This window comes from Trichechus manatus, unplaced genomic scaffold (genome assembly GCF_000243295.1).
Source record: "Trichechus manatus latirostris isolate Lorelei unplaced genomic scaffold, TriManLat1.0 scaffold00035, whole genome shotgun sequence".
Taxonomy (NCBI): Eukaryota; Metazoa; Chordata; class Mammalia; order Sirenia; family Trichechidae; genus Trichechus; species Trichechus manatus.
Genome location: NW_004443971.1, coordinates 2,884,811 through 2,904,080, shown reverse-complemented (window position 1 = coordinate 2,904,080; position 19,270 = coordinate 2,884,811). Strand labels below are relative to the sequence as shown.

The window sequence follows — 19,270 nt, the reverse complement described above, 5'->3', positions numbered from 1 at the left end:
GCTTAAGTACTTGGCTGCTAACTGAAAGGTTGGCAGTTTGAACTCACCAGCTGCTCCACAGGAGAAAGATGTGGCAGTCTGCTTCCCTAAAGACTTACAGCCTTGGAAACCCTATGCGCAGTTCTACTCTGTCCCATAGGGTCGCTATGAGTCGGAATCAACTCAATGGCAACAGGTTGGGTTTCATGAGGAAAATCAGCCAATGAAAACCCTTTGGATCACAAGGGTCTGATCCCCAACCAATCACGGGGATGATTCAGGACCAGGCAGCATTTCATTCTGTTGTGCATGTGGTCGCCATGAGTGGGCGGCTGATTCAAAGGCAGCTAACAGCAATGAGGCAAAAGAAAAAAAAAAGTTTCCAGGTGTAATATGTTTGAGCCACACTGCAATGTTAAATAATTGCTTTACTACAGGACTTCCCAGCGCCTTAAAATGCTAATGTGCCTTATTAATGCCTAAGAGGAAAGTATCACTTGAGGCATTTCTTAACCTCTTACCCCTAGATCTTCTCTTTTGAAAAGCCGTCGAGTAGATTTCAACTCATAGCAACCCCACGTGAAAGAGTAGTGCTGCCCTGTAGGCAGGAGCGTGCATTGAGCAAGTTATGCATGGGCTGAATTGTATTTACTTGCTAATTTGAGGTGAGCAATTCCACTTGGATTTCACCACATCATTGACATGGTGGGAGACAGGTGAAATAGTGCACTGCAGATTATTGAGAAGGCACAATTGAGCCTGTGCGTACCTTGCTCATTGGGTAATCCAGCCTTGCCCCTAGGGTTTCCTTGGCTGTAATCTTTATGGGAGCAGACTGCCAGGTCTTTCTCCTGTGGAATCGCTATGGGGGTTCTAACTGCCAACCTTTCAATTAGCAGCTGAGTGTGTAACTGCTGCACTGCCAGAGCTCCTTTTTGAAAGGGTAGTGTTCCTGGAAAACATTGACATTATCAGTGTGTCAGTGTGGGAAAGATGGGGTGCCCTTTGTATTTGTGCGTAGCCCTGATGGATGGGAAGGGCATTTCCTGCTTCATGTTCCAGCCGACTTGCTAAGCCCCCGACATTTAGGATTTGGATCTCCATCTGTAGATGCACTGCCCCTGATGGATGGAACTGGATCAAGCCCAGACTCCCTGACATATGAGGCCTGTGTGATCTGGTCCCTGCTTGTAGAGGGCTGAATGACGGTCCCGAAAAGATAAGTCCATCCTAACCCCTGAAACCTATGAATATTACATTATATGGCAAACGATGTGATTAAGTTAAGGATTTTGGGAGGAGGGGCTTATTTTGGATTATCCAGGTGGCCCCTAAATCTAATGATAAGTGTCCTCATAAGAGAGGCACACATAGGAGAGGACATTGGCGAAGAGCAAGAGGCAATGAGACCATGGAAACAGAGACTGCAGTGATGTAGTCACAAGCCAAGGAATGCCAATAGCCACCAGAAACTGAAAGAGGCAAGAAATAGATTTTCCCCTAGAGCCTTGGGAGGGGGCACTCCAGACTTGTCCCTGCTGACAACTTCATTTTGGACTTCTGACCTCCAGAACTGAGAGGATAAATTTCTGTTGTTTTAAGCCACACAGTTTGTGGTACTTTTTACAGAAGTCATAGGAAACCAATACATTACTCAACTCTCCTGTCCTCCACCCCTCAATCACTCTATATGTTCCAACCATAGTGAACAATTAGTTTCAGGTTCTGGAAAAGCCCTACTCACTCTGCCTGAAGTTCCCTTCAATATCTCATTCCCAGACCCATCCCTACTGCCTGACTTCTATGTGACCTTCAGCATTCAGCTTAGAGTCATCTACTCCAACAAGCCTTCTCAGAATCTCCTCTACCCCTGGGTCAGAAACCCTACCTAGTGGTACCTTTCCTGGGGTGCCACAGGTATCTCATCATAGATCATTGCAACCATTGTGAAAGGAACCCTTTGCTTGTTTGTTTTTTCCTCTAGGCTGAAGCTCTTTGAAGGCAAGCACAATGCCTTATTCAGTTTCTTCCCCCATCATCAGCATCATGCCTGGTATATTTGTTGTGTTGCTGTTAGATGCCACTGAGTCAGTTCCAACTCATAGCAACCCTATGTACAACAGAAAATGAAACACCACCCAGTCCTAGGCCATTCTAAAAATGTTTGCCATGCTCAAGCCCATTGTTGCAGCCACTGTGTTAATCCATCTCATTGAAGGTCTTCCTCTTTTTCAGACCCTCTACCTTACCAAGCATAGTGTCCTTCTCCAGGGACTGGTCCCTCCTAATAACATGTCCAAAGTATGTGAGACGAAGTCTTGCCATCCCCGCTTCTAAGGAGCACTCTGGCTGTACTTCTTCCAAGAAAAACTTATTCGTTTTTCTGGCAGTCCATAGTACATTCAATATTCTTCGCCTACTCCATAACTCAAAGGCAAAAATTATTCTTCTGTCTTCCTTATTCATAGTCCAGCTTTCTTATGCATTTGAGGTGATTGAAAATATCATGGCTTAGGTCGGCACACATTAGTCCTTAAAGTGACATCTTTGCTTTTCAACATTTTAAAGAGGTCTCTTGCAGCAGATTTGCCCAACACAATGATATCCTGACTGCTGTGTCCATGGGCATTGATTGTGGATCCAAGTAAAATGAAATCCTTGACAACTTCAATATTTTCTCCATTTATCGTGACCTTGCTTATTCGTCCAGTTGTGAGGATTTTTGTTTTCTTTATGTTGAGGTGTAATCCATACTGAAGGCTGTAGTCTTTGATCTTCATCAGTAAGTACTTCAAGTCTTCTTCACTTTCAGCAAGCAAGGTTGTGTCTTCTGTATATGGCAGGTTGTTATGAGTCTTCCACCAATCCTGATACCACATTCTTCTTCATGTAGTCCAGCTTCTTGGAATATTTGCTCAGCATACAGATTGAATAAGTATGGTGAAAGCACACAACCCTGACATACACCTTTCCTGATTTTAAACCACGCAGTATCCCCTTGTTCTGTTCGAACAACTGCCTCTTGGTCTATATACAATTTCCGCATGAGCATAATTAAGTGTTCTGGAATTCCCATTCTTTGCAATGTTATCCATAATTTTTTATGATACCTACAGTCGAATGTCTTTCAATAGTCAATAAACCCCAGGTAAACATCTTTCTGGTAGTCTCTGCTTTCAGCCAAGATCCATCTGACATCAGCAGTGATATCCTTTGGTCCATGTCCTCTTCTGATTCTGGCTTGAATTTCTGGCAATTCCCTGTTGGTGTACTACTGCAACCATTTTTGAATTATCTTCGGCAAAATTTTACTTGTGTGTGATATTAATGATATAGTTCGATAATTTCCGCATTCTGTTGGACCACCTTTACTTGGAATGGTCACAAATGTGGATCTCTTCCAGTCGATTGGCCAGGTAGCTGTCTTCCAAATTTCTTGGCATAGACGAGTGTGTACCTCCAGTGAGGCATCTGTTTGTTGAAACATCTCAATTAGTATTCCATCAGTTCCTGGAGTCTTGTTTTTTACCAATGCCTTCAGCGCAGCTTGGACTTCTTCCTTCAATACCATCTGTTCTTGATCATATGCTACCTCCTGAAATGGTTGAATGGAGACCAATTCTTTTTGGTACAGTTACTCTGTGTATTCCTTCCATCTTCTTTTAATGCTTCCTGTGTTGGTCAATATTTTGCCCACAGAATCCTTCAAATTGCAACTTGAGGCTTGAATTTTTTCTTCAGTTCTTTCAGAAATTTAGAAATGCTGAGCGTGTTTTTCCTTTTTGGTTTTCTGACTCCGGGTTTTTGCACATTTCATTATAATACTTTACTTTGTCTTCTCGAGCCACCCTTTGAAATCTTCTGTTCAGCTCTTTTACTTCATCGTTTCTTCCATTTGCTTTAGCTACTCAATATACAACAGCAAGTTTCAGAGTCTCTTCTGACATCCATTTTGGTCTTTTCTTTCTTTCCTGTCTTTTTAATGACCTCTTGCTTTCTTCATGTATGATGTCCTTGATGTCATTCCACACTCATCTGGTCTTCGGTCATTAGTATTCAATGCATCAAATCTATTCTTGAGATGTTCTCTAAATTCAGGTAGGATATACTTAAGGTCATATTTTGGTTCACATGGGCTTGTTTTAATTTTCTTCAGCTTCAACTTGAACTTGCATAAGATCAGTTGATGGCCTTTTCCAAAGTCAGTCCCTGGCCTTGTTCTGACTGATGAAATTGAACTTTTCCATCATCTCTTTTCACAGATGTAGTGGATTTGATTCCTATGTTTTCCATCTGGTGAGGTCACCATTTGGTAGAGTCGCCATTTATGTTGTTGAAAAAATGTATTTGCAATGAAGAAGTTGTTGGTCTTAGAAAATTCTATCATGTGATCTCTGGCATCGTTTCTATCACCAACACCATAATTTCCAACTACCAATTCTTCTTCTTTGTTTACAACCTTTCTCATTCCAATCATTAATTATCAATGCATCTTGATTGCACGTTTGATCAATTTCAGACTACAGAAGTTGGTAAAAATCTTCAGTTTCCTCATCTTTGGCATTAGTGGTTGGTGCATAAATTTGAATAATATCGTATTAACTGGTCTTCCTTGTAGGCATATAGATATTATCCTATCACTGACAGTGTTGTACTTCTGACAGTATAGATCTTGAAATGTTCTTTTGGACAAGGAATGTGATGCCATTCCTCTTCAATTTGTCATTCCCGGCATAGTAGACCATATGATTGTCCAATTCAAAATGGCCAATATCAGTCCATTTCAGCTCACTAACATCTAGGATATCGATTTTACGCATTCCATTTCATTTGTGATAACTTCCAATTTTCTTAGAGTCATACTTCGTACATCCCACCTTCCGATTATTAATGGATGTTTGCAGCTGTTTCTTCTCATTTTGAGTCATGCCATATCAGCAAATGAAGGTCCCAAAAGCTTGCCTCTATCCACGTCATTAAGGTCAACTCCACTTTGAGGAGGTAGCTCTTCCTCAGTCATACTTTGAGTGCCTTCCAACCTGAGGGGCCCGTCTTCCAACACTATATCAGACAATGTTCCGCTGCTATTCATAAGGTTTTCACTGGCCAATTTTTCAGACGTAGACTGCCAGGTCCTTCTTCCTAGTCTGTCTGAGTCTGGAAGCTCTGCTGAAACCTGTCCACCATGGGTGACCCCGCTGGCATTTGAAATACCAGTAACATAGCTTCCATCTGAAAGCCTGGTATATAGAGCTCAATAAATGTTCAATAAATCAATATATATATCAGTGAATGAATTATGGCCATTACTCTATTTGAGAGTCCCATGCTAGGGTGAAAGAAGTGACGTGCAGCTGAAATAAATAAATAAATAAACCTGCTTCTAAAGTCAGCGTTCTCTGAGAGAAAAAGAGAGACTTACAGGTGGACTTCTCTATGTACAGCACATATGCTCCTGAAGCATAGCATGCAAATTAAATTCTAAAGGACTTCATTTTCACTCATCTTCACTGCAGTCTGACCTAAAACTGATTTCATCATCTCTGCCTAACCGATTTTTATCTTCTAGACTCGTCCATGTGCTCAGAGCTGATATTCAGAAGTCGCCCTGAGATGAACTTTATTTTGCCGTAGGGACAACTGCTCTTGAACTTTTATTTTGTACAAACTTGGATCTTCCTGTGGAAGGAAATTGGTGTCATGGGAAGATGTAAACAAGGAACATGAAGACGGGAGTGCTTGTTTCAGACCAGCAGGGATGGGCATGGAGCAAGTGCCTCACACCTGTGCTCACTGGCAAACGGCTTTCTTCCCCCAGCTTCCATCAGAGCAGCACCTTCCTTACTTTCTTCCTTCCTTCCTCCCTCCCTCCCTTCTTCTCTTCCTTCCATTTGTCAGGCTTCATTGTAGGATTTCTTTTAGGGAAAGGGCTCTATTTTGCAAACAACTAGATGAGATCATCCCTTAAGGATGTTCTGGAATGTTTCACCGTTCCATAACCAACAGTTAATGATTTTAATAAGCCAGTGCTTTACTCGTATTGTGCTTTACAGCTTATTACACATACTCAAGTGCATTATCTCTTTTAATCCAAAACTCTCCTGGGGTGTGGGAAACCTCTATCACAATTTGACAGTTGAGCAAACTGAAGCTTAGCAGGTAGAGTGACCTGCTACAGGTCACAGAGCTAATTAGAAATAGAACTGCAGGGAACAGGCCAGTGCTCTTGTCTTGACATCACCTTCTTCACAGAAGGGACTCTTACACAGAAGGCACACCAACATAGAGGTGCCTGGTCTGTCTGGAGAGGTTGGATGTAGGGACCCTATAATCACCCTCAGGAAAGACCCAGCCCTGGAGACAGACCACTCTCCTGCTTCCAGCACAGGTCCAGGAACCAGTGATGGAACAAGTCTGATCCTTCCTGGTCAGCCAGATTCCTCCAGCCCACAGGGGAATATATTTCCCTTTGCCTGAGGCAGTAGGCTTGGGAGGCTGGGGAAGAATTCTGAGCAGCACATGACAGTGCAACAGGGGCAAACGGATGCCTCTGGGGCAGGGATGACCACTGTGCCTTGCTCATCCATCTTGGCATCCCTCTCAGGCAGCACCAAGCAATGGTTCTGAGCCTGGGATAAATGCCTTTAATAAATGCTCGTTGAGCTGAACTAAATTGACACACTTGCTTCAAGACGCAAGGCTTTCTACTATTTTCAACTTTGTTTGGAAAACCAGTTCCTCTGGGATCTGTAGACAGTTTGGACAATCAACCACCTCTTCCAAGTTGTAGTACAGGAGGGCCTGGCCCCTCTCAGGCCTAAGCTCTTCTCACGCATCAGCCAAGACCAGGCCAATGGGAATGAGAGTCCACCCAGGGTCATTGAGCAAAAGCGGCCTAGTAGCAGATGTGGGGGAAAGGCAGGCCTGGAGGCGAATAGACCACCTGGAGTCCTGATAGCACAGAGGATGCTGGAGGGCAACCAAGAGGGAACAGAGTGACTGCAAAGAGTAACTCAGATTGTGGAATAAAAATATATAAAAGCAAAAACCAAACCAGTTGCTGTTGAGTCAATTCAGACTCATGATGAGCCCATGTGTCAGAATAGAACTGTGCTCCATAGGGTTTTCAGTGACTGATTTTTTTGGAAGTAGATCGCCAGGCCTTTCCTTCAAAGCAGCTCTGGGTAGACTTGAACCGTCAATCTTTCAGTTAACAGCCAAGCACCTTAACAGTTCGCTCCACCCACGGGCTCCAAAAATATGTAACTAGTGTCAGTTCTTAGTTGTTTGCATAAATGAACGGGGACTGAGATATGAATAATAGAAAAAAAACACGGACAAACCAAAAGGGGCTTATTTTGAGTTTTACTGGAGTCAGATACACATCTCTAATCTGAAACATGCAGAGAGCAGTAAAAAGCCCAGGCTTGGAGTGGCCCAACTCTGCCATTGACAGGTCACTGTGACGTTGGGTAAGTCATGTCCTTTCCTGGCTGGACTAAATCAGCGATTCTCAAACCTAGCTACACTCCAGAACAACCAGGAGACGTTGCGACCCTATAGGACCGAGTAGAACTGCCTCATAGGGTTTCCAAGGGGCGGCTGGTGGATTCCAACTGCCAACCTTTTGGTTAGCAGCTATAGCTCTTAAGCACTGTGTCCCAAGGGCTAAACCAAATTCCTAGGCCCCACCCCAGATCTACTGATTGAGAACTCCCTGTGGTGGGGTCAGAAAGTGGCCTTTGCAACAAGTTCCCAGGTGATTCAGGTGCAGGCAGCCTGACCCAGGTCTGCTAACCAGGGCCCTGGCAGCCCTGGGTCGATGACTTGTGAGGTTACTCAGCTGTCCTCTGTGTGCATGCATGCTCATGCGTGAGCATAGCCACACACCACACAAGCCTCCTCTCTACCTCTACCTGAGGCTACACTTCTAGCCGGGCTCAGCCGTCCTCTGCACTGCCTGGGATTGGGTGAGGGGATGTCACTCCAATGAGTCCCCAAACCCCTGATCCCTGAGGGATGACTGAAAGGGGGCTGGTAAGCCCTGCAATCATATGTGATTCGTAGCAGCAACTTACAACATTTGTGACTACTTGTGTTCCCAACTCATTGCAATCCCGTGCACAAAGAATCAAAACACTGCCCAGTCCTGCGTCATCTCCATGATCGGTCGTGGGTGGGACTGTTGTGATCCATAGGGTTTTCACTGGCTGATTTTCAAAAGTACATTGCCAGGCCTTTCTTCTTAGTCCATCTTAGTCTGGAAGCTCTGCTGAAACCTGTTCAGCTTCATAGCAACACACAAATCTCCACTGACAAATGGGTGGTAGCTGTGATGAGGTGCATTGGCCAGGAATTGAACCTGGGTCTCCCACATGGAAGGCAGGAATTCTACCACTGAACCACCACTGCCTCCCTTATTCCTTAGACTTGGCAAAAAAGCTGGTTCACTGTCTGGAGTGAGGGACACAAAGCCAAGCAAACATATACTGAGCACCGACTGCATGCAGAGCCCTCACCAGGGCACACCCTTATTGCCCTTCCATGCTGGGGGAGCCAGGCTTCTCCTCCCCTAACGGGGCCGTGTTGACACTGACTCAGGCAGGCTGGGCCCTGGCTCTGGGGAAGGAGCAGTAGCAGGACGGTACAGGGGGCTCATCCCAATGCTTCTGTAGGCCCTGGGCCCCAGGAGTATTGCCTTGCTCGTGGTTTGCTCACGCACCAGTCTCCTCCCCCAGTAACCCTGCCTGGTTTTATGGCAGAGAGTAAAAGATGAGGATTAACACACCAGGCCATTTAAGAAACTTAAAACACAGAGAAACAGGCTGGGGACCGCCTAATACGATAAGGCAGTTGGGTTTGTTTTTGAAAACGTCATTACTGCAACCACCTCGGCAGGGCCACTTCTGTTCATTATGGTATCAAATACTGTGTTTTTCTCTCAACAGCATCATAAACTTGTGAACTGCCCATAAAATGTGAGTCCCTGAGCGTCAGGGACAGGAGGGGCTCCCAGAGGGACAGAAGTCAGTTCAGGTCAGTAATCATTGACTGAGCTAAGACTATGTAGGGCCAGGGCCTAAGGCACAGCCCTGCCCTCCAAGGGGCACCAAGTTTGTCAGGGAGACAGACTGGTAAACCCACTCGTTCAGCCCGAAGTGCTAAGTGGGCCCAGGGAGGGGAAGGGAGGGGGGATGTCATGGAGTCAGCATGAAGTGGTAGCATGAACACAGGCTTTGGGAGTCAGACAGACACAGGGTCATGTTCCCCAAGCCTCGTGTTCCTCATTGTTAAAAGTAGGTAATACAATTGATTTTATAGGGCTGTTCTGAGGATCAAATTGGCTAATAGAAGTAAACCCTCAAGAAGAGTGCTTGACATTTAATAGCTGCACAGTAAATGCATTGTGTATTATTCCGTGTGGATGTGAGCCTGGAGATGATCCCAGAAGGACGAGCTGGAATTACAAAAAGGGAAGGGGCTGCAGAAAGGTGTTTCAGGCAGGAATAGCACGGGTACAGACACAAAGGTAGAAGTACCATCCAATGTGGGACAGCAAGTTGGTGGAAGCAGTCGTGATGGCAGGGGCTGACCCTGAGGGAGAACCTACAATGTGCCGCGTTAAATGCTTGATGTGGGCTTCCTCATGCCTTCCTTACAGCAACCCCAGGAGGTAGGTACAATTATTATCCTCAATTTACAAATGAAGACACTGAGGCTTAGAAAGGATAAGCGACTCCCCGAGGGCACATAGCTAGTGGAGCTATGACCTAAACCCAGGCAATCTAAGGCACCGCCCATGCCCATTTTGTAAGCCATTCTGCTGGGGAAAGGTCTTGGGTTTTAGAGAAAAGGCCTACTATCTCTCAATATATGCTGATGCCCTTGATTCCTCCCTGCTACGCTCCCTACTAGCTTCTCTCACTTCCTGCTCATCAGTAACCTCTCTAAAGAATTCAGGGCAGCCCTAGGGAGTAGAGAGGAAGTCTGACCAAGGGGAGGGAGAATCCAAGAAGCAGGGCTCCCAAAGCATGCAGGGAGGGAATGAACTCGCTAGATGTGTTCTGCTGTGTGGATGATGTACCGTGAGATCCAGACTTTCACTGGTCAAGTCAACAAAGAGGGGCTGTGCAGCATGTGAGCCCAAGCGTTTTGGTTATTGGAAACTCTTGCCTCCTTGGAGGATAGTGAGGTTTCCGGTAACCCTGCCAGCAACTGGTGACATCAGGGAACTAGGTAGGAGTAGCAGGAGTAACAGAGGTCATAGTGGACTCTATGCAGGGAAAACCTAGGGGCCGGAGACGTTCTGCTCTCAGAGGTGACCTGGTCCACCGGCTCTCAGGGTGCTGCTCATGGGTTGGTCTCTCCCACCCCCATGCAGCATCTGTGCTTTCTTCTGTATTAATCAAGAATGACCTTTCCAAACCCCACAGTGACATCCCAAGATTGTCATCATCTCGTTCATTCCTGTAAGGACCTTCTGTGGGAGTGCTGGGCACTGAGTGGGTGACTGGCAATGTCTTGTTTTTGACACCTGTTCCTCTGTCTTTGCAGTTGGACTCATGGAAACCCCACTGTGCTCAGAATGACATGCTGCCTGGCCCTGCATCATCCTCATGATCATTTGCAGATGGGACCATTGGCTGAATTTTGGATGTTGATCACCAGGTCTTTCTTCCTAGTCTATGTTAGACTGGAAGCTCCACTGATACCTGTCTAGCAACATGCCAGCCTGCACTGACAGACAGGTGGTGGCTATAGTTGAGGTTCACTGGCCAGGAAGGGAACTCGTGTCTCCCCCGTGGAAGGTGAGAATTCTACTACTGAACCACCAATGCCTGTGTCTTTAGGAAAATTCAAACCCAAGACAGATGCAGATCTTTCCTTTTCAAGGTCACAGTTAAGGAGACGCATCCCTGGCTGGTGCTCAGGGAAGAGACAACACTGTTCTGTAGGGAGTGGTTGGCCTCTGGCATTTCACTGGGGCCATACTGATCACTCTCCGCCTTGCTTTGCTCACCCGTGGCCCCCTTTACTGCATCCTCTTCTCGTCCCCTAAGCGTGGCCCTCTCCACAGGCCTGCCCTCTGCTCTTTGTGCTCTACCCAGCTGTTCCCACCTGGCCCTTCTGCTTCAGTGCTCGTGCTCTGCAGCTCAGAGCCAGCAGAGGTGCTCCAAGACCTGAGGGCAAATCCCCACCCTGGTGTGTGCTGGCTGCAGACCTTGGGGGAAATTACTTGATCTTTCTAAGCCTCAGTTGTCTCATTTACAAAATGAGTTCAGCCTCGCTGGGGTGATGAAAGGAAACGGCATTTGAAAGAAGCGTCTGCTTTCACATTTATAAGTTAATGCTGCTTTCTCTCTAGCTCCAGCCCTCAACCTGGAAATTCCCACGCTGAGCATGGCTACACAGATGCCTTGTAGACCCTTAGACTCCACTCTTCTGCCAGAGCAGTCTCTCCTCCCACCCAGTCTTCTCAATATGAGTGACATCACCAGTCAGGCTAGGAGAAAACTAGGCCTTCAACTAGAATGGAACAAAAACCGAAATTGAAAAAATCCAAAATTTTCACCGGAGTGAAACTAAAACCTGAATTGGAAAAAAAAAAAAAAGTTTTTCTGAACCTGAACAGAAATCTAAAACCACTGTTTTTTTTTTTTGCTCTACTATTTTCCGGTCAATGATAATTTTTAAGTTGTAAGCAACACTGTTGGACCATTTATGTTTGATTTGCATCTGGTGCTCACATGTGCCGAATGCTTCTGTGGCACATGGCTGGTGAGGGCACAGTTTGTTGCTTCCGCAAGCAGCAATGCGCAGCCACAGCTAAGGGGATGACCGCTGTTATGCCAGACGATTCACAGGCCAGTCAGAGTTCACCATTTCTGATCCGTGCTTGACTGTCTCACGATACCGCAAGAAGTAAGAAACACTCGGCAATTGAGAACACTGGTCGTCAGAAGTCTGAAAGAGTGGTTAAACTGCACTGAGTTCTGAACAGAGTTTCATGTGAACGGAAAACTGCCAGGTGAGCGTAAACATTTTAAACGTACATTATTCACATTTTAAAGTGTGATACTTAAATTCAAGAAATAGAAAATAGCATATAATTTTCTGATGGTTCCTTTCTTGTATTAAATCTTGACATATGTATATCATACATTGTTTGTACTTATATGTTTAAATTTTATATTTATCTTATAAATCAAAATGTTAACAAACATCAGCAACTAGTGGAAAGAAAATTAATGTTTCAATTGCGATACACCGTTACATCACTGAAAACTTGATGGCATCACTATGAAGTGAGATTCTCTTTAAAAGTTGCTGGATAATGTACAAGAATGCTGTAAAGTGGGTCTTTGAATGGAAAAAATTGGCAAACTGACTACTTTTCTAATGACAATGGGCATATGTCAAATTAATTTTGGAAACTTTAAAACCTTTAAAGAAAGTTATCACAAGATCGCAAAGTGAACAATTAACCATGAGTGATGTTGTTAGTACATGGGTGGAAACTAAGCTATAATTAAGAACTCTTAATAATACATTTCAAAACACATTGATTGAAAAACTTAATGTCAGGGAAAAAGTTATCATTGAAAATGATAGCGTATTAGGAGCAGTTTTTCTAGATCCTCATTATCAAATTCTAATTAGTTCTGAACTTAAGGTGAAGGCCTTATTACATTTAAAAAGCATTTGGGAAATGATAGAAAATCTGGAAAGGGGCAATACTGACAGTGTAGCGAAGGAAAGTGATTCAGGGAATACTCTCGTTTCAATGATGATGTTGATAAGGTGGAATTATTTCTCAAAATGAAAGAAAAAAATTAAATTGAGATCAAATGACTATACTGTTAATGTGGACTCTACATTAACAAGCTTTGGTGGTGTACAAGGAGTTGAGAGAAAAAAAGTGTCCTTGAATTTTGGGAAGAAAACCATTGATAATATCCCCAGTTATATGGAATTGCTGTGGTAGTTTTGGGCGTACCAGCTACTCAAGTCAGTGTTGAGAGGGCTTTCTCAGGCTGGAAATTGATCTTGCAAGACAACAGGAGTGGCTTAAATGAAAAAATATTGAGGACATTCTTTTAACTAGGTGTAATTATGGTTTATTGCAATGATGTTTTCTAAACGAACTGTATAACTGTGTAAGAATTAAATCTATATTTGTAATTAAATGTTTATTTTACATAATGTTATGGCAATTCTTCAGCTTAGAACTGGGTAAATATTAAAGTACTAACTATTTTACTGTGTCAAAGCCTTTATGTATTGGTGCATTAGGTATGATAGCACACTTTGTATTTCTAGTATTTTGTGAATAAATTCTTACCAATGTCACATGACTATTAAGTGTTAGGAGGGAAATGTCGCCTACATCAAAATTAAGTTTGTTTTCAGTGCATTTTATAATATTGAGAATTTCCTACTAAAAAAAGTACTCGAATCTTCAATTTAATATTTATACAGTATGATAGGAGTGTTTTTATCACAATACTTTTTTTTTTTTTTTTTTTTTTAGTGTTTAACTATTTGCTCCACCCAGGGACTCCTTAAAATAGCTTATATGGGAGGTGATCCCAGGAAGGATGGTAGGAGGGACGGGAAGTGAGACAGGAAAGGAATGAGCCAATCAGGGTATGTTACCACTGCGGGCAGCTGGAGCTTAATCCTACTGGGGAGCTCTGGGAGCCAGTGTAGAACACATGCCTTAGAGTTATCCCCCTAAAGGGTGAGGGAGCTGGGGCATTTACACACCAGCTCCTATCAGTCAATGGTGAGGGCTCCTCCTAAATCAGTTGCCTCCAGATGGATTTCGGCTCATGGTGACCCCATGTGTATCAGGGTAGAACTGTACTCCATACAGTTTTCTTTTCTTTTTTTATTGTGCTTTAGGTGAAGGTTTACAGAGCAAATTAGTTTCCCATTCAATAGTTTATACACAGATTGTTTCGTGACATTGTTTGCACTCCCAGCAATGTGTCACCACTCTCCTCATTACCACCCTGAGTTCCCCATTTCCATTTGTCCAGTTTTCCTGCCCCTTCCTGCCTTCTAATCATTGCTTTGGGGCATATGTTGCCTTTTGGTCTCATGTAGATGATTGTTGTAAGGAGCACTTTCCTCACGTGTGTTTCTGTTTATTTATAGGCCTATTATTTGGCTGAAAGGTGATCTCCTGGAATGTCTTCAGTTCCAAGTTATAAGGGTGTTTAAGGGCTAAACTCTCAGGGGTTCCACCAGTCTCTCTCAGACCAGTAAATCTGGTCTCTTTTTTATGAATTTTGTTCTACATTTTTCCCCTACTCTAACCAGGACCTTCTGTTGTGATCCTGGTCAGAGTGGTCGGTAATGGTAGCTGGGCACCACCTAGTTCTTCTGGTGTCAGGTCAGTAGAGGCTGTGGTTCCTGTGGTCCATTAGTCCCTTGGACTAATTGTTTCCTTGAGTCTTTGATTTTCTTCACTCTCCTTTGCTCTGGCCAGAAAGAGACCAATAGTTGTATTTAGATGGCCACTCACAAGCTTTTAAGACCCCAGGTGCTACTCACCAAAGTAGGATGTAGAACGTTTTATTTATGAACTATGTTATGTCAACTGACTTATATGTCCCCCAGGACGATGGTCCTTAGCCTTCAAACCCAGTAACCTAGTCCCTCGAGGTGTTTGCTTATGTCTAGTTTGTTTCAATGACTGTGGACCCTGTCTGCTCTATTATATATTTGAGTTTACATGCAGCACATACAAATATATATGTAGAAATATCCACAGCCAAACCTATATGTACATGTAGGTGTACTCCTATACACCCTGCCACACCTATTCAGATACATATCTACCTATGTATCCACTCATAAATTATTTTTTGTTATTACTGTTGTTGCAGAATTGTTTATGTTATACTATTTACCTTCATTGACTTTTATTCTTTTGTACCTCTCAGTGCCTTCCGTTGCCTTGGTCATGTTGTGCTGAATTCCCCCATATTGTGTACCGCTCTTCCCTTCACCAAAGTTAACACATGTCTACTCTCTGGTTAGTGATTTTCCTTCCCTTCCCCTCTCATCCCTGGTAACCATCAAAAAATGTCTGTTTGTGTGTAAACCTTTTCTTTTACTTTTAATAATAGTATACCAGAAAGATGTTTACCTGTTGCCTTCAAGTCGATTCTGACTCATAGTGACCCTATACGACAGAGTAGAACTGCCCAGTAGGGTTTCCAAAGAGCAGGTAGTGGATTTGAACTTCCAACCTTTTGGTTAGTAGCCAAGCTCTTAACTACTGTGCCACCAAGGCTCTGAAAGATGTTTACCCGTGTTTTATTGACTATGCAAAGGCATTTGACTGAGTGGATAGTAACATTTTATGGATAACATTGGGAAGAATGGGAATTCCAAAACACTTAATTGTGCTCATGAGGAACCTGTACATAGACAAAGAGACAGTTGTTTGAAAGAATAAGGGGATACTGTGTATTTTAAAGTCAGGAAAGGTGTGCCTCAGAGTTATATGCTTTCGCCATACCTATTCAATCTGTATGTTGTTGTTGTTGTTAGGTGCTGTCGAGTCAATTCCAACTCATAGCAACCCTATGTACAACAGAATGAAACACTGTGCCATCCTCATAATCCTTGTTATGCTTGAGCCCACTGTTGTAGCCACTGTGTCAACCCATCTCCTTGAAGGTCTTCCTCTCTTTTGTTGATACTGTACTTTACCAAGAATGATGTCCTTCTCCAGGGACTGATCCCTCATGATAACATGTCCAAAGTATGTGAGATGAAGTTTCGCCATCCTTGCTTCTAAGGAACATTCTGGGTGCACTGCTTCCAAGACAGATTTGTTCGTTCTTCTGGCAGTCTGTGGAATATTCAATACTCTTCGCCAACACCATAATTCAAAGGCATCAATTCTTCTTTGGTCTTCCTTATGCATTGTCTAGCTATCGCATGCATATGAGATGATTGAAAACACCACGGCTTGGGTCAGGCACATCTTAGTCCTTAAAGTGACATCTTAGCTTTTTAATACTTTAAAGAGGTCTTTTGCAGCAGATTTGCCCAATGTATTGCATCTTTTGATTTCTTGACTGCTGCTTCCCTGGGTGTTGATTGTGGATCCAAGTAAAATAAAATCCTTGACAACTTCTATCTTTTCTCCATTTATCATAATGTTGCTTACTGGTCCAGTTGTGAGGATTTTTGTTTTCTTTATGTTGAAGTGTAATCCATACTGTAGGCTATAGTCCTTGATCTTCATCAGTAAGTGCTTCAAGTCCTCTTCACTTTCAGAAAGCAGTGTTGTGTCATCTGCATAACACAGGTTGTTAATGAGTCTTCCTCCAATCCTGATGCCCGGTTCTTCTTCATGTAATCCAGCTTCTCAGGCTATCTGCTCAGCATACAGATTGAACAAGTATGGGAAATGACACAACAGTGACACACTTTTCCTGATCTTAAATCACACAGTATCCCCTTGTTCTATTCAAACGACTGCCTCTCGATCTATGTACAGGTTCCTCATGAGCACAACTAAGTGTTCTGGAATTCCCATTCTTTGCAATGTTATCCATAATTTGTTATAATACACACAGTCGAATGCCTTTGCATAGTCAATAGAACACAGATAAACATCTTTCTGGGGTTCTTTGCTTTCATCCAGGATCCATCTGACATCAGCAATGATACCCTTTGATCCACAGCCTCTTCTGAAGCCAGCTTGAATTTCTGGCAGTTCCCTGTCAATGTACTGCTGCAACTGCTTTGGAATGACCTTCAGAAAAATTTTACTTGTGGGTGATATTAATGGTATTGTTCAATAATTTCCACATTCTGTTGGATCACCTTTCTTGGGAATAGGCATAAATACAGGTCTCTTCCAGTCAGTTGGCCAGGAAGCTGTCTTCCAAATGTCTTGGCATAAACAAGTGGGCATTTCCAGCACTGCATCCATTCCATTTGTTGAAACATCTCAATTGGTATTCCATCAATTCCTGAAGCCTTGTTTTTTGCCACTGTCTTCAGTGCAGCTTGGACTTCTTCCTTCAGTACCACCGGTTCTTGATCATATGCTACCTCCTGAAATGGTTGAACGTTGACCAATTCTTTTTGGTACAATGACTCTGTGTATCCTTCCATCTTCTTTTGATGCTTCCTGTGTCATTCACAGTTTTGCCAATAGAATCCTTCAAAATTGCAATTGGAGCCTTGAATTTTTTCTTCAATTCTTTCAGCTTAAGAAATGCCGAGAGTGTTCTTCTATTTTGTTTTTCTAATTCAATCTATACACTGAGCAAATACTCTGAGAAGCTGGGCTATACGATGAAACATGGGGAATCAGGATTGGAGGAAGACTCATTAACAACCTGTGTTATTCAGATGACACAACATTACTTGCTGAGAGTGAAGAGAACTTGAAACACTTACTGATGAAAAGCAAAGACTACAGCTTTCAGTATGGATTACACCTCAACATAAAGAAAACAAAAATCTTCACAACTGGACCAATAAACAACATCATGATAAATGGAGAAAAAATAGAAGTTGTCAAGGATTTTATTTTACTTGGATCCACAATCAACACCCAGGGAAGCAGCAGTCAAAAAATCAAAAGACGCATTGCATTGGGCAAATCTGTTGAAAAGACCTCTTTAAAGTATTAAAAAGTTAAGATGTCACTTTAAGGACTAAGACATGCCTGACCGAAGTCATGATGTTTTCAATCATCTCATATGCATGTGAAAGCTGGACAATGAATAAGAAAGACCAAAGAAGAATTGACACCTTTGAATTATGGTGTTGGCGAAGAATAATAAATATTCCACAGACTGCCAGAAGAACAAACAAATCTGTCTGGAAGCAGTGCATCCAGAACGTTCCTTAGAAGCAGGGACGGCGAGACTTCATCTCACATACTTTCGACATGTTATCATGAGGGACCAGTCCCTGAAGAAGGACATCATGACTGGTAAAGTAGAGGGTCAACAAAAGAGAGGAAGACCCTCAAGGAGATAGAGTGACACAGTGGCTGCCAACAATGGGCTCAAGCATAACAAGGATTATAAGTATGGCACAGGACTGGGCAGTGTTTCATTCTGTTGTACACAGGGTCACTATGAGTTGAAACTGACCCAGCAGCACCTAACAACAACATTAGTCAGAATCTACTCAATGGCAACGCGTTTGTTTTGGTTAAGGTATAATGGGAAGCATGTTGTGAGGAATGATTAGGGTGGGATGGGGGAGCAGTTGAAGAGGGGGAGGCTATGAGGCTATGTGATGGTTAAGATTGTGTGTCAACCTGGCTGGGCCATGATTCTCTGTGATTTAATGTAATTACTCCCATAATTGAATATACTGTGAGTAGCCAATCAGATGAAAGGGAGTCTCCTTGGGGGTGTGGCCTGCATCTGTATATAAGCAGATGTTCTGGCTTTTGCTCTCTCTGGATCCTGCGGGTGCTTCCTGTCATCTCATCTCCCGTTCTTGGGACTTGAGCTGTCAGCTTATCTGCTTGTCGATTTGTCGATCTGCACAGCCTGTGAGTGGGAGCCCTGCTCTCCAACCTTCTGATCTTGGGCTTGCCAGCTTCTGCAGCTGTGTGACTTGGGAGAGGCTTCTACCCTGATGCCTGGACTTGGGACGTTCTAGCCTCTACAATCACGTGAGCTGTTTCCTTGATATAATCTCTCTCTCTCTATGTATATTTATACACTTTATTGGTTTTGCTTCTCTAGAGAACCCAGCCTAAGACAGGCTATGATTAGAGCTAGTGAGAGATATGGAGAGGGTGGCCCAGGGAGGCCGAGAAGCACAACATGGCCCTTCTTCTAAACATGCACACCAGTACATGATACAAGGAGAAATGGCATGATCTCAAGGCCACACCTGTGCCAGGTCTCTGAGGAGCATGTGCAGCATAGTGAACATTCCAGGGAAACACATACTGCTTGACAATTACCACAGGGGTTTGGCCCCTTTGTGTCTCTCATCCCAGGAAGCCAGTTGGAACCATCCGGAAACCTTGATTTGTCCTTTAGTTCTTCCAGAGGTAGATTTTAGTAGTCTTCCTATCCATGCCTCCACTCCTAAGGGGCATATGTGAGTACCCTTGGCCTTCCTGGGTGGGGGAGGGCACAATGACTCCCTCACAAGGGGGATGCAAGCCCATTCTTAGGAGAAATCATCAGAGAACAAGAAACCTTGAAGAGACAAATCCTAATGGCATCCCTTATGGACTGGAAAGCTTTCAATCTCTTCCCACTTTCTCATCAAAAGCTCTACT

General features: G+C 43.5%; 1 protein-coding gene and 1 non-coding gene across 3 annotated transcripts in view; both read right to left on the bottom strand.

The window, feature by feature from the left end:
- The window catches only part of KCNH1 (potassium voltage-gated channel subfamily H member 1), a 636,098-nt gene that overhangs the window by 7,436 nt on the left and 609,392 nt on the right, over positions 1-19,270 (bottom strand). The gene's annotated exons all lie outside the window — the stretch shown is intronic.
- TRNAG-UCC (transfer RNA glycine (anticodon UCC)) lies at positions 8,321-8,391 on the bottom strand. Its single transcript has one exon. It is a non-coding gene; the product is annotated as a tRNA-Gly (tRNA).